A 16950-nucleotide genomic window follows, 5' to 3' on the forward strand; every position below is an offset into this window, starting at 1 on the left:
TTGTTGCTTGGACAAGGGTAACTTCATTGCCATGGTCGGCCAAACATGGAAATCAGGGAAGGACTAGTGACCATACATTTTTTTTAATTTCTTTTCATTATATATCACTACACTTGTGCATACCTCCGTATATTAGGGATAATGTACATCCTTAAATGTGGGGAAGAAGTGCATGTTTGCATTTATTTGCACAATTATTTAGAATTTCATACTATACTATACTTTGTTACTATACTATCTATCTGACAAAATTTTTTTTGCAGTACTTGTATCTTATACACATGCTAGTGTTGATCTTTGAAGCCATTGCCCTTATTTGTTAGAGTTTCTTTGGTCTAGGGGCAGAATATGCTAGATTAGCAATTCTTTCGTTGCCTCTTGAGAGTTTGACTACTTTGCTAGTCTTTAACCTACCTTGTGTCCCTCTTGACTTCACCTTTTACCTTATGTTTATCTAGTTAGTGATTTTTTATAATGGGGGTATGATCAATACTTACTTTATTGCTCTAAATTATGATGTATGCACAGTAGAAAGTGCTACCTCCTTTGTAGTGCATAGTCACTCCCAACAAGTCGGATACAAAGTATATGCTCTAGTGGGAGAGATGACTGTCTCCTCGAAGTGTGAAAGCTATTGATTGTGGAAAAAAAATTATTATGAAAAGTGTAAGACTGAGACTGGAGAAGACAAATAAAAGGTTTTTTTACACAATATAGACTATAAGATAGTGGACTAGGAGACCGACACTTGGGAAAGTACTTTTGTCATAGAGGAGACTACTCTTTGTATAAGAATAATCATGCTACTTGGGCATTTGATTGTTTCCCCCGTACTACTGAAACTACATACTTAATTGCCTATGATCAAGAACTTATCATGCATTCTTTTTTCATCAGTTTTAGTTGCTTAAGGACAAGAAAATGCTTAAGTGTGGGGATATTTTATATGTGCTAAACTAATTATATTTTTTTTATATCATCTACACTGCATCTAGCATAAAATTTTTAATTGTTTGGCATCTCATTAGGATAAAATTTCATTCTTTTGTTCACAACGACCTTTATTTCTGTTTTAGGAAGAAAAAAGCAAATTTGAGTATGTTTTGAAGCAAAATGAAGCAAGTTACTGAATCAAGGTTGCACCTTGACTCACAATGGGCGAAACATATAATGCCCGTTGTTTACACTCACAACTACCATGATCAAGTGGTGGCAACATGAGCTTACAGGAAGTAGGATAGAATCCATAACGGCCTCACAACGGCCGTTATGAAGTCCATGATGGCCATTTTCATAATGCATAACGCCCAAAGACCGTGACGAAATGTGAATTGGAGCTCAAGTAATAACTTACTCACAAAGGGCATCACAACGGCCGTGGTGAGGCCGTGGCCGAGCCGATCACTATAAATACCCCAGTATTCTTTAAATTCACAAAGAATCTTTTACCGAATAAGCTAGGGTGGCCGGATTTCTAGAGATATGAGTGACAACATATGGTGTTGCTTCTTATTCCAATGGATTCTGGTGAATTTCTCAAGAGTACGTCAACAAGCATCAACAGAGAAGATTGCACGTGACAGGCATCTTCAAAGATCATCATTAGAGAGACGTGAGTGACACACATCATTGAACAACTTTGGGATCCTCAAATCCCTATCTTCAAAGAACTATTGGAGGGAGTTAGTCTAGGAATACATTAAAAGCTTATCTATTCTTTATTTGGTATTGTGGTATTCTTGTGCTTTAATGATTTACTTGTAATGCTCCATAAGAACCTAATTCGAGGAGAATTGTATATGTAGGTCCCTCAGTTATTATTAATGAACCTTGATTGATTAATATAAATTGTTCTAGTTTTGCGATCATTGCATGTTATTAATTTCTTATTACATGTTGATGTGGATGAGAAGGATATGTCCCCATTTTGATGACGCCCATGCCATGATAGATCTATGTATGTTTTAAGAGGTTTGGCATAGCGAGGTTTCTGGATTAGGGATTGATTATTCCATAGGCATAGTGTCTAATTGCTCTCTTCTCGTGGGATTTTGTACTTAAGGCAAACATAGGAGGTTGGTGTAGAGGAGATTCTATCTTAAGTTTCTAGTAATTTAGACCTAGTCGCCATGGCTTATTGGGGCTAATAGGCCTTTGAATTCTCTCGGTTCGAACCAAGAGCATGATTGACACTTAACGCCTACCATAATTAGTAATAAAGATAACTTAGTACATACTCCTAACATCTTCTAAGTGTTCTTAACATCATTTCCAATTGTATTGTTTAATAGTGTTGTATAAGTAGAATTAAAAAAAGAGCGTAAACGATTAGGGTATTGATTAAGTAAAAACAAAGTAATAGGAGTCTCTCGCCGTTCCTGGGGAAATACAACCCTCATGTTCGTCCACGAGGTATTACTTGACTACCTGTGCACTTTCTCTATAATGGACCAATTATAGTATTAACTGCATACTTGCATGCGTATATATTTGCATAATTTAGACACCCATAACCCGTCCGTCAGGTATTTAAGTGTGGGTTCAGGGTTTCAAATTTTTGATATAACTGACCCTATTTACTTTGAGCTAGCTTTGGAAGTCCTAGACACTTTCGAGAAGAAAAAGCTGGAAGTATCTTGGCATTAGCCAGATGTACTTAGTTTTAGGATTTTGGGGAAACGTTTTGTAATGAGTTACACCAAATTTGCAATTCTAATGGGGGTTTAAAATGAAGAATTCACTCGAACAGCGGAGTATGCAAACCTTCCACTCCAAGGTGTACCATCATTACCACAGTTTCACCATCTATATATTAATAATTTGCTAATTGACTCACATTTTCACGGCTTCCACTCTCCAATCCCCAAGCCTTCATGTGTTTCATTCACTACTGAGTAGATTTGTCACTACTAAGGTGCAAGTATGGGCGTTGTTACTCGTAGAGATTTCCAATATTTGATTAATATGGCCGATGTAGTTATGCTTTATTTGGGCTATGTTTTAGCCACTGCTATGCATCATCAAGCATATTACTATCCTTACCTTGCAAGCAATGGGATTATTCACTCCACAAGGTGTTATTGATAATAACTTCATTGTCACTAACTTAGTAACTCAGTCTTATAGCTCGGCACCCATGCCTACTATAGTCCCTACCAACTCATCTTTTCTTGATGATTCCCCATTTAAAAGGCAGCTGATGCAGAGTTTATAGAAGATTTCTAACCACTGTGAAGCCTCCACTATTGGGTCATCATAACTCTCGCGTAGTATTAGTGTGGATACCACTGATTTTCATGATCATTTTTTCGATTGAGATACTTCATCAGCCGAGGATAGCCACCGAACTCATAATGCCACGGAGTTTGAGTCAGACTAAGCAGTTTTTGACTTTTTACGATTTTAATTTTATTTTCCGTATTTGGACTTTGTATTTCATTTACTTTCATTGGACTTGTACTTTGTGTCATAGTTAGCATGGGGAGTTTCCTACTAAACTGTTTATCTTATTGCTTTCTTTTTTTAATTTAGTACTTTATTTTCATTTATCTTATTTTGTATTTTAGCTTCACATTGTACCCTTCTTGCTTTATAGGATATATGCCATCTCTGGAATTTTGAGCTGTTTATGTTGAGAGCAGCCTCATCACTCTCTATGTCCAGAAAAGTCCTAATAACTCTCCTCAGTTTACTTTATTGTGTTTTTTTCATTGTTTGTGTGCTTTCATGTTGTACATTGAAGGCAATATAATGTTCAAGTGTAGGGGAGGGTTATTTGTATTCATTGTGATGATGCATGACTTAGGATGATCTATGACTTGTTGTTAGGGATTCACAAGACTAAGGGTGATGATAAGTGCTTGTGTGATTATGATAAACATTACTTTTATCAGGTTTAAGCGCTAATACATGTGTATTTGTGTTCTTTTGCGCATGTAGGGTTGCGAAGCTAAATATTTAGAAAATAAGCCAATGTAGATCGTGAATGCACTATTTGATGAAATCTTGGAAAGGAACAAACGTGAAGACACAAGTCGGGCTCAAGATAAAGGGAATGTGTGCCAACCTCGAGGTATTCAAGTGAGTACAATGTTGTGGAGGGGCACAGAGGCAGTCACATTCAAGTATCCCGACTTGTGCGTTGATAGCATGATCTTCATTAATGAGGATGTTTATTGAAGAAACGACGTGATCTATAGCGTAAACATGTGCCCGTATATGTTAACTCGATGAAAAACATGGATTCAGGAGTGTTTCTGGTAGGTACTGTAGAAAGTACTATAGCAAAACCATGTAGCAATTTACTGTAGCAATACTGTTCACGACCGGCTGAAAATGAGATTTCCAGAGAACCCGTGTGGAAATTCCCCATGCACGTGTGAATGCCCAATTCCAGCCCTTTTAAAGATGTGATTCAGACAGATTTCAGCATCCTTCTTTCCCATCTTTTTCTCTAACTTTAGAGAGGCTTGCGGCTAGGCTTTAGAGCGGTATTGGCAAGGCTTTTAGAGGGGTTCTACACCTTCGACACCATGATTCTCTTGGAAGATAGCTATTGGGAGAATCTTTCTTCAGCACCGATCCAGCGAGGTGTGCCCTATGCTTGACAAGGTGACCTTTGAAGAAGGCGCATCCACTCCACAAGACCATTGTCTTGACTATCGAGGGGGTTTTCATATGGACTATTTGTTTTTAGTTTTGATTTTATGATTGATTGTATCTTGCTCCATGGAGAGCTAAACCCCTAGTGGTACTTGGATTTGTGAACCCTAGAATGTATTTGTTTCATTAACCATTTATTATGCTTTCCTTAATTGATGCTTTTAATTAAGTTCCAATCTTGAATACTTGTTGAATGATTTCTCCCTTAGAGTGACACTAGGGTTGAGAGTCAATATTGGTAATCTTTGTGGATGGGTGACACACCATGAGGGTTAGACAAAGCAAGATTGGAAAGGGTCGAGAAGGTGAGTCAAAAGGTAGCGGAGTGTCCCTTTTCCCCTCCGGTGTAATTTATCCTACCTCCACATTCCAAGAGTTCTCTGCGGTCTCAATAGAGTGAAAGGGGAAGGGATGAAATCTGCTAGGACTTAGTTGCGCGAGCAACAGAGTGAAGCATTAAAGTGACTTTAACACCTGGGGCTTAATTGTGACTAGGGGTCTTTCGCTTGGACCAAATGGTTAGATCCACATATAGGAATAGGGTTTATCACTTGGAATCCCTAGAGCTTCTTGCAACTTTACACAGTGTGAGGTGTTGAGACTGGACAATTTCTGCACCAAGACATAGTGTAGAGATAGTCACGGTTGACCTTAGATTTGGGACCGTGTATTGTAGAATCTCTATGACTCATTAGTGCATTAGTTAGGAAGCATAATAGTTGGTTTTGCACTTGAAACGATTATCCTAGGAAGAATATTATCCGAGTACCCGACTTTATATCGATTGCCTTTTCTCTCACTTATTTGTGCTTCTCTTTCTTGTTCTTTTATTCTTGTTTACATCACACTTTATCAACACAATCATTGTTCATCTTCCCTTGGTTAAGTAGAAACTTAAGTATTTTTATTCTCTACTCCTTGTGGATACAATACCCCACTCACCTGAGAATTTATTACTCTACAAACCCGTGCACTTGTGGGTCACACGCTAGGTTCGTTGCCAGGTGACATTAGAGCTAGTGTACTTTATTGTTTTAATTGTTGATTCACCCATGTTTCTGAAACTCTTTTTTAGTTTACTCTTTACCCTAGTTGTGGGTATATTTGTATCCTAGGAAGGATTGTAGCTCGTAGACCAATTCTTGATTTAAAAAAAGAATTTGTTTGTAAATAGTTTGTGCTAAATATGGTAGAAAGAGCTATCTCCTTTTGAATGTGAAAGCCAACCTTGAGTAGTCAGATCTTGCTCATTACAAATGTTTACTTGATGACCTACCGAGGGAAAGGCTCTACCTTTAGGGAGTATCAAGCTACTACCCATGTAGTTTTTGTGGTAAATAAAGTCTGTTGAGCTAGTTTTCTTTTCCAAAGATCGTGGGGCACATCATGAGGTTAAACACACACACACATACAGATAGAGTATGGAGTTTGGGTGAATTTAATATTTGAGGAATCAACTATTTACACACTAGTATCTAGGGTTTCCTTGTTTTCTGTAAATTCAATATCTTTTATGAGATTCGAGGTCATGCATTCGTCTTTTTTTCTTGTAAGCCGAGCATTTTCTTAATGACAAGCAAAGGTTTAAATGTCGAGGCATTTGATGAGTGCATTTTATATAGATATTTTATATACCTTATTTTGTGTTTTACTTGTCCTATTAACATGTTTTTATGATAAACTAATGCTACTTAAATTATTTTTGCTAAATGTTACATACAATTGGGGTTTGGACCAAAAGGATGGAAAAAAGATGAATTTTGATGCAAAATAGCATTGCAATACAAGTTTTCAGAATAAACAAGGTCTGAAGCACACTCATGCTCAGAAGCACAGCCGGAAGCACGGGCGTGCAGTTCATTGGAGTCTGCACACAACTAAGAAGCACGGTAAAATTGCCCCTAACATCATCATGCTGAAGGACCACGGTCGGTAAACACGGGGGTGCTTACCCCCATGCATTTTATTTAAAATATTTTGGAAATATCAGCATGGCCATACTTCTCCATGCACAAGCATTCTCTCTAAGTGCGGTTGAAAGCACTGGCGTGTTTGGGCATATGCGTTTTGCTGGAATCATGCCACTTCTCAACATTTGGGGCCAAGGCCAATTATCAGCACGCCCATCAGCATAGGCATGCTTACATCAAGAAAGGGTTATTTAAGCCCTAAAGTTTTTGTTTCAAAGGGATCTTCTTCTATCTTTCTGGAGGTATGAGTTATGGCAACTTTTGGCAGAGTTTAGGGCCAAATCTAGAGTGAATACTAGCGTGGAAAAAGAGGATCATCGGTGACATCCATTGGCAAGCCTTCCTCGACGTGATTGTGAAGCAAGAAGGTTGTTTAATGGACAATCCCTATTTCTTTTATTGCTTTCCTATTATTGATTTTAAGACTATAAGGGGCTAACTGTCTTTTGTTGCCCCAGATTATGAACCTTGACTTTTATGCTTTGATTTTAGTGATATTGATTCTTGAGTTTCCTTGTGGTCTCCCTTTTATTCATCTTCGCGTTGATTGCCTTATTGCGGTATTGTTAACTTGACTTGAGGATTGCCCATAGCCACGTGAGTGTTGATTTTCCATTGCTAGTTCCCCATCATTGTAATCACAGCTAAGTTGCTGGTTAACCTTAGATTACCTTTTCATTGTCTAGAGAATAGATTCTATTCATCTAGCTAGGACATACATTAGGGAAGATGTTGAGTCCACTTTGAGCCTTGAGTGAGGATGTATGTTATGATAAGTGCTTGTGTATTAGTAATATGAAGTATTCTTTTTCTTACAATGAGAATTACTTTTCTCAAATTTTATCTCTAATATATGTGTTTTTGTGTTTTTTTGCGCATATAGGGTTGTGGAGCCAAATAGAAAAAAAGAAGCCAAAGTAGATTGCGAATGCATTATGTTCATGGAACCTTGAAGTGAACACACGAGAAGTCACAAGTTGTGCCCAAAGACATATGAGTGTGTGCCAGCCTCCATTATGCTCGATGGAATATGAAAATTATAGGGGCACAAAGGTAGTCACACTCATGTGTTCTAACTTGTGCAAGGCTAGCAAGATTCCCGTCAAATGTGTTTTATTAGAAGATGCAACGCAATCTACGGCGTAGACGTGTGCCCGTTTATGTTGCCTGGATGAAGAGTGTGGATTCGGTAGTGTTTTTCGCAGGGTACTACAGCAAATTAATGTAATAATTTACTGTTGAAGCTACTATTCACAGGCCGCTGAAAAAATGAATTTCTGCAAATTCACACGGGCATGTGGAAATTCCACATACCCGTGTGGATACTTGATCCCAGCCCTATTTATGTCGCGATTTCAGCAAGATTTAAGGATCATTTTTTCCATTTTTTGGCTATATTTTCTCCACTTTTGGAGGTGCCCACGGCTAGGGTTTGGAGAGGCTTTGGCTAGGTTTTGAAGGGGTTTATGACTTTCGACATCGTATTTCCTTTGGAAGAGATTTATTGGGGGAGCTTTCATCGGCACCGATCCCGTGAGGTGTGCCCTAGATTGACGAGAAGACCTATGGAGAAGACGCGGCCACTCCACAAGGCCATCGATACGAATACCAAGGGGGTTTATTCATGGATTGCATATTTTTACTTTTGATTTCATTATTGATTGTATTTTTCTTCTTGGAGAGCTAAACCCCTAGTGGGTTCTTGGACTTGAAAAACCCTAGGATGATGTTGTTTCTTTAACCTTTTATTATGCTTATTTTAATTAATGTTTTAATTGAGTTCCAATCTTGAATGCTTGTTGAGTTGATTTTCCCTTAGAATGACATTAGGGTTGAGAATCCATTTTGGTAATCCTTGTGGATGAGTGACACACCATGAGGGTTAGACAATACTAGATTGGAGAGGGTTGAGAGGGTGAGTCGAGAGGTAGCGGATCGTCCCCTTTTCCTCCCGGCGTGATTTATTTTACCTCCATATTCCAAGAGTTCTTTCTGGCCACAATAGAGTGAAGCGCTAAGAGATGAACTCCGCTGGGGCTTAGTTGCGCAAGCAACAGAGTGAAGTGTTGAAGTAATCCTTGGTATCTAGGGCTTAATTATAACTAGGGGTCTTTCACTTGGACCAAAGGGTTTGATCTATTTTAGGAAATAGGGTTTATCACTTGGAATCCCTAGAGCTCAAAGCAACCTAGCACAGTGTGAGGTATCGAGACTGAGAGATTTCTCCACAAGGGGCATAGTGTATGGTTAGTTATGGTTGAACTTAAGTGTTGGACCACATGTTTAAGGATCTCCATGACTCACAAGGGGCATAGTGTGAGGTATCGAGACTGAGAGATTTCTCCACAAGGGGCATAGTGTATGGTTAGTTACGGTTGAACTTAAGTTTTGGACCACATGTTTAAGGATCTCCATGACTCAATAAGCATTAGTTAGGGAGCATAATGATTGGTCTTGAACTTGAAACAGTAGTCCTAGGGTGAGCAATGCCCAGGTACCCCATTTATCATCGATTGCCTCTTTATCTTTTATTTGCGCCTCCTTCTTCTTTTCTTATTTCAATTTGTATTGTTTCTTATTCACGTCATTATCAATTCATCTTCATTCTAGTTAAATAGCAATCTTTATGTTTCTAATCACTATTCTCTGCGGATTCGACTACCTACTCTCCGGGGTATTATTACTTCGACAAACCTATGCACTTGCAGGACATACGCAAAAGGGCATTTGTCAAGTTATCAAACCCTCCATAGGTGGTCACCATAGTCAAAGAAGAAACTCTTGAATCATTGCCTAGTCATTGCATTTGTCATGGAGATTAATCTGGGGCACTATCCTTTCCATTTCTATGTCTTAAACCCAAAACCCTGTCTCTTCTTCTTCTTCTCTTCTTTTCTCCTTTAGTAGTTTAATTAATTCAATCCAATCTTTGAGTTTGGTACATAGTAGGAAATGAACAAGTATCGAAAGCTATTCTAGCCCTATGGATTCGACTATCTAATTATGTTGGGTACATTTTACTAGTTATACAACCCGTGTATTTACGGTTATACAAGGGGCGCATCAGACATCTAATGCACCCAAAATGTAGAAATCAAGATGTTTAAATTAGCAAATAACCATTAACGATGCTGATCTATCAACTAAGCATTTATTTATACCTAAGTTCTCAATTAAGAAACAAAACAAGCCATTAAAATGCAAACAAGCACCAAATCAAAATATTAAGCTCACAGAGCTATAGATCCATAAGAAACAAAATGGAAAAATATGAAAATAGGAAAATAATGGTAATCACTTCCCTCTTGTAGGATCAAAGGAGAAGATCGCCGGAAAAAATTAGTCAGGCCTAAGACTCTTATTTTCTCTTCTTACACTCTTCTGCTCAGTTATTTCCCTTTTGTATTGTTGTCTGTATAGGCATAACTAACCTATAACAAACTTACCCTTCTTTCCATCATTCATTGGCCATGTTGGTGATGTATTGAACTCCTATAATAGTGTATTAGCTCGCCGTTCTCTCTAGCTTCGTCACTCCCAATAGCTACTTCTTTTACCTCATCATCAGCTGACCTGGCCACTATCTTTGCCCCATTCATCTTCGCATTGACCAATGAGTGCTTTAAGATTCCTTCTGATGTGTCAAGCAACCTCCCACACACTTGACTATCATGCAAATTAACTAATTCTTGAGAAGCTGTCGCCATCTATCTCTCTTGCGCCATTACAACACCCCCTCATTTAAAGCTGACCTTGTCCTCAAGGTCTAATGCTAGGAAATGCTTCTTCAGATGGTCTACATCTTCCCAAGAATTATACTCCATTGACAGACATTCCCACTACACTAATGCTTGGCGAATTGATTTCCCATTATGCAAAATGGCTCTGAATTTTAAAATCTTCTCTAGTTGTAATATTGGTCCTTGATATATTGTTAATAATGGTAATGGAACACTTGATGTAGCTTTATTAGGATCACCAATGAATTTTGTTAGCAATAGTACATGAAAGACTGGATGAATTCGTTCTTAAGCTTGTAATTGCAACTTATACGCCACAGTTCCAACCTTTTGAACAATTGGAAGGGTAAAAAATACCTCATCCCCAATTTATAACTCTTCCTCAGTATTAAGGAATGTTGTCTATATGGTTGTAATTTCACTAATACACATTCACCTTTAACAAATGAAGCATCAATTCAATGTCTATCAACCATTCTCTTCATTCCGTCTTGAGCCTTCTGTAGATTATGCTTCAATTATGTTAGCAATATATCTCTGTATTATAACATAGTTACTACCTCTGGATGGTCTTGATCATTTGAAGAATAAGATTGACACACCCCTTTTGTGTGTGTGCCGCAAGTACATGGGTCATCAAAGTAATAAAATACCCCGGCGAGTGGATAGTCAAATCCATAGGGAATAGTTACTCGAAAACACATATATTGCTACTTAACTATAGTGAAAACTGAGTTGTGATGTTGATTCAAAGTGTCAATACAAATAAAAGTAAAGAGAAAAGAGAAAAAAAGAGGAGTAAAGAGAGGTAATTGATGGTGAAATGGGGTACTCAGACAATGCTCAATATACGACTATTGTTTCAAGTGCAAGACTAATACTATATCTCCTAATTGAGGTTTAATGAGTCGTGGAGATCCAAAGTCAAACGGTCCCTGATAAGTGCTTATGTGATAAGAATACGAAGTGTTCTTTCCTTGTGTTGAGCATTAATGAGTCATGTAGCAAGAATACTGTAGCAGCATTGTTCACAGCCGGCCGAGAAAATAGGAAAACAGAGAATCCACAAGGGCATGTGGAAATTCCACACGCCCGTGGGAAAAAAAATCCACAGGGGCACTCACGCGGGCGTGTGGATTCCAGCCGTGTAAAAAAGCCAATTTCAGCCCCAATTTCAGTATTCTTTTCTCCATCTTTTCCCCAACTTGAGAGAGGGCGGTGGCTAGGGTTTCGAGAGGTATTGGCTAGGGCTTTGGAGAGGTTCTATGGCTCCAACATCGCGCGCCGTTTGGAAGAAGATTAGTGGGAGAGCTTCCGTCAGCACCGATCCGGTGAGGTATATCCTAGGCCAGACAAAGGGACCCTTGCGACGAGTAGAGGACTCTCCACAAGACCATTTCCATGACTAACGAGGGAGTTTCTATGGATGCTTTGTTTTTACATTCGATTTCATTAATTATATCTAGCTCCATGGAGAGCTAAACCCTAGTGGGTACTTGGGTATTTGTGAACCCTAGGATGTATTCGTTTCATTGAATCTTTTTATTATGCTTTTCAATTAATTGATGTTTATTGTGAGTTCCAATCTTGTATGATTGATTTTATGAATACTCCCCTAGAGTGACACTAGGGTTGAGAGTTCTTGTTGGTAACTCTTGTGAGTCAGTGACACACCATGAGAGTTAGACAAAGCTAGATTGGAGAGGGTTGAGAGGGTGAGTCGAGAGGTAGCGGAGCGTCCCTTTTTCCCCTCCGGTGTGATCTATCCTACCTCCACGTTCCAAGAGTTTGTTGTGGCCATAGTAGAGTGAATGGGCTAAGGGATGACCTTCCGCTGGGGCTTAGTTACGAGTGCAATGGACTGAAGTGTTGAGGTGATTTTAGCACCTAGGGCTTAATTTTGACTCGGGATCTTCCACCTGAACGAAAGGGTTAGGTCTATATATAGGAATAGGGTTTATCACTTGGAATCTCTAGAGCTCATTGTAATTCTATGCGAGTGTGAGGTTGAGAAGTTATTTAATCTCTCCTCCGGGATGTGTATAGAGTTAGGCATGGTTGACCTTAGATTTGGGATCATGTAATTAAGGATTTCCATGACTCATAGTTGCATCCATTAAGAAGTATAATAGAGGGTTCTTGCACTTGAAATGATTGTCCTAGGCTGATCAATATCCGGGTACCCCATCTTTATCGATTGCCTTTCCTTTTCCTTTACTTGTGCTCTCTATCTTGTTGCTTTTATTTTTCGTTATTTCATATTTTGTCACACATATCACTATTTATCTTCAACATTAGTTAAAAAACAACTAAAATGTCTTTATTCCCTACTCTCCGTGGATATGATACCCACTCATCTGGGATTATTACTTCGACACCCGTGCACTTGTGGTTTACACGCATATACGGACATGTCAAGTTTTTGGCGCCGTTGCCGGGGAGTAGGCTTTTAGAGATAATTTGCACTTTGTTTTCTTAGCTATTCATTCATTCTATTTCATATCTTTTTTTCTATTATCGTTCTGATTTTGTTTTCTTTCTTTTGGTGCAGCTCCAGGTTATGACCCGAGGGAACCACTCAATATTGATTGAAGGTGATCCCGAGCTCGAACGTACACTTAATTGAAAAGGGAAAGAACCTGTGCAAGAACAGCTAATCTAGCTGATTTGGAAGTAGAAGAATCTAAAAACATGGCAGAACAGAATGCACAGCAGCGGACATTATCTGATTATGCCAGACCTTCAGTATTGAGGACACAATCGAGCATTGTGCGTCCCCCAATTAAAGCTCAGAACTTCGAGCTGAAGCCGACATTCATCCTCATATTGCAGCAATCTGCACAGTTTAATGGTTTAGCCGATGAGGATCCAAACAGTCATATAGAGAACTTTCTCTAGGTATATGATATGCTGAACATAAATGGGGTAACAGATGATGCCATCAAGTTAAGAGCCTTCCCATTTTCCTTGAAAGAAAGAGCGAAGCAGTGGCTACACTCATTACCTAGAGCATCAATTACCACATGGGAGGAGATGGTAGAAGCTTTTCATGGCCGTTATTTCCCTCCCAAAAAATCTGCAAAGCTTAGGAATGAGATCTCATCTTTTGTACAATTGGAGTTGTAGTCTCTATTTGAGACGTGGGAAAGGTTCAAGGAGCTCTTGAGAAAGTGCCCGCAACATGGATTCCCGGGGTGGATGATTGTTCAGACCTTTTACAACGGTCTGAATCTGAGTACAAGGCAACTTTTTGATGCAGCAGCAGGAGGTACCTTAGGTAGCAAGACCTCCGGTGAGGCCCATCAATTAATTGAAGAAATGGGGTTAAACAGCTACCAATGGAATGCCAGGGAGAAGAAGAAGGTGGCCGGTCTCCATGAGATAGATGCAGTGACTTCGTTGGCAGCTCAAGTGGAATTATTGACTAAGAAGTTAGATCTTCTAACTTCGAAAAGAGTAGCGGCCATGATTACTTGCACCGGGTGTGGTGGAGGACATGCTCCCTCTGATTGCCCGATATCTACTAGTGATGCATCTTCGGTTGAGAACGTCGATTTTGTGGGTAATGGCATGAGGAATCAAGGAAATCCATACAGCAATAGCTACAATCCGGGTTGGAAGAGTCATCTAAATTTCTCATGGAGTAACCAAGGTCAACAAAAGGCCATAGAGCCACCGGGTTTCCAACAACAACAACAAGCCCCAAACATGGAAAACAGAGTTTCAGGTTTGGAGACCCAAATGAACAATTGGAGAAGGCCTTAACAAGGTTTGTGCAATCGTCAGATACAAGATTTCAATCAGTTGAGGCTACACTTCGCAACCATACTGGCTCTTTGCATAATCTTGAAAATCAAGTGGGGCAAATTATGAAGTCTCTATCGGAAAGGCCACATCGAAGCTTACCGAGTAATACCGAGACCAACCCTAGAGAGCATGTGAAGGTGATCACTTTGAGAAGTGGTCGTGAGGTTGAGGGTAAGTTTCCGAGTGAGAAGCGAAATGACCATGCTGTGGGAGTTTGACTTTTTCTTTACTTCGCTTATGTTTTGTCTCTTTAGTTTAACTTGTGTGCTTAAGTTCTTTGAATGTCCTATTATGTTAAAAAAAATTATTTAAGGTTTTTAAGGAGGTTGAAAATGTGGGAGAAAACACTCAAGAAGGGGTAAATACAAGGCTCGAACCTTGTGAACAATAGGTGCTAAATGGGAGGGTTCACGGATGTGGTAGTTCGATCAATTTCATATTTATTCTTCTTATGTTTTAATATGTTTTATTGATTAATGTTTATTTAGGAGTGTTCCTTAGAGTGTCCCGAGTCATTAGAATAAAAAATGAGGTCAATCGGACACCAAATGAGCCGTTTAGAGCCATTTTAGTGCAAGGTGCTTGTGGTGTACAGTGTCTATTCGGGATGGATAGAGCTCGGGATAAAAATCCAGAAACTTTGAGCTAACTCTTACGGGCTGGAAGGAGGCCGTATGGAGGCATATTTTTAGGGTTTGAAGCTATTTTAAGCCATTTTTACTTCATTCCTTCTACACACTTCCACAAACCCTTTCTCCTCCAATTTTCTCCTCCTCTAGAACCTTCATCCCCTCTTCTCTAACCTCTCATTCTTGCCTTGAATCAAGAAGAAAACTCAAAGATTTCTCCTTCATCTCTTGAGAATGAGCTTTCCTTAGGGTTTTTGAGAAGTTTTGAGGTAAGGAAGTACTTCATTTGATCTTCTCCTCCTCTCTTTCTCTTTTGTGGGATTTCTTTGATATTATGGGTGGAGAATGATGGGTTTTGTTTGTATTTAGAGAATAGAAGAACTATGGAGTTGTAAAACCATGATTTGGTGAGGAAATGAGAGAGATCTTGTACCTCTAGGATTCGGATTACTGTAGTACCGAACCAAATGAATTCCTATTGTTCTTTTTGTTGATGTTGAGGATTTTAAAGGTTCCATTCTTGATAGATCACCTTGTTAGAGTGCTTAGAAAACTCTAGAAGCAATTTACTCCTATTTTAAGCACATTTTCCTTCTTTTTAATTGGTTGTTTTGTTGTCGATGAATCTTGCTTTTGTTGGTTGTTTAACTACTTCTAGGAGGTGAAGCTTCAAGCAAAGGAAAAGAGATTATAGACAAGTAACTTTGGAGGGTATTAGCTTCCCAAGTTTGTGAGTGAAATTTCATTAAATCATGGACTATATATCATGCATATATATATATATATATTTATAAATATATATATTGGTCTTTGAATGACAAGCTTTCTATCTATAAAACTCTTGAGATGTTATTCATTGGATTTGGAAATCATGAGGATTTATGATTTGATTTCCTTCATGGTTTTTACTAAAGATCATAAATATATATATGTTGTTGTTATGATTTGAAAACTATATGTTTTGGAAGATATGTTTGAATTATGTATCCTTATAAAAGATTGATGTTCTTCCTATCATAACCAAAAGCTTTGGGTAAAAAAATTGAATCTTACCGTGATGGTGGCATAATTGATTTGAGGTGTATATATATATGTGTTTTCAAGGAATATTCTTGTGTGATGTTCTTAATAAAAATGTTTTCATCGAATGGTTATGAACAAGTTGTTGACTTTTGGAGTGAGATTGGCATTTGTGAATACTTGTGATCTCTTGATGAGATTTATGCTTCCCTATTAATGAATATATTTAGCCGACGGGCCAGAATGATATTTATTGCTTTCATTCATGATTTGTCAACATAGTCCTGAATAAGGACCCTTTTCATGTTGTGATGAATAATAGGATTTTATTATGCAAACACCCGTCGGGTCTTGAACATATCCATGGAAATGGTGGGCTACAGCCTTTATGTTCTTGACAGGGTGGTTTTGATGGTGACAGGGGGAAACCCCAGTACTTGCTGCAGCAAGGGTGTGGATGGTTTCCACGAGCCGACCTGTATAGAGGTGGCATGGAATACTGTCAAACCGGTTATGCCATTTCAGGTGGGAGCCTAAAGCTCAGACTTGGATATAGTTGGGTTGTTCGGAGTCACCACACAATCTTCCCAACGGCCAACTCCAAGATACCCGCATCTTGGTGGCTCCTGACCTAACCCCGACCACGGTTAGCAAAGGAGGGTTTTTGAGGCTATCTAAGATATATATATGATTGTTTTAACTGAAGATTTATATGCTTCTGGATTATGAGTTACTAAACAAAAGAATGGATTTGGATATTTTACTTGTATGGATTTCATGATAATTTTAAAGAGTTATATCAAGCATTTCATTGTTGTAAATTTTATTTCTTATACTCAGTGTTCGGCGGATGGTGTCCTAATGTTATGACCTTCTATGTTATGATTATCTATGTATCATATCTTGTATTATAGTGATGAGTATATGTAGGAATGGTTGTGCTTATCAGATTGTTAAAATGTTTATTGCTATTATGGTGGTTCTATACAGGAAACAAGCTAGCCTTACGGCAATCAAGGGCCGAGGCAGTGTTGGGTCTCCCTTGGGTTGTCGTGGCGGTATGTCACATGTGGGACCCGTGGAAAGGGATGTGACATAATTTAGTTTTATCAAAGCCCTGGT

The 16950-nt window shown here is 38.7% G+C and overlaps 1 non-coding gene across 1 annotated transcript; it reads right to left on the reverse strand.

Moving 5' to 3' along the window:
• Positions 1-13453: 13453 nt before the first annotated feature.
• On the reverse strand, positions 13454-13560 carry LOC120279892. The gene has a single exon (XR_005542194.1). It is a non-coding gene; the product is annotated as a small nucleolar RNA R71 (small nucleolar RNA).
• Positions 13561-16950: the final 3390 nt, after the last annotated feature.

The sequence above is a fragment of the Dioscorea cayenensis genome, chromosome 16 (assembly GCF_009730915.1).
Source record: "Dioscorea cayenensis subsp. rotundata cultivar TDr96_F1 chromosome 16, TDr96_F1_v2_PseudoChromosome.rev07_lg8_w22 25.fasta, whole genome shotgun sequence".
Lineage (NCBI taxonomy): Eukaryota > Viridiplantae > Streptophyta > Magnoliopsida > Dioscoreales > Dioscoreaceae > Dioscorea > Dioscorea cayenensis.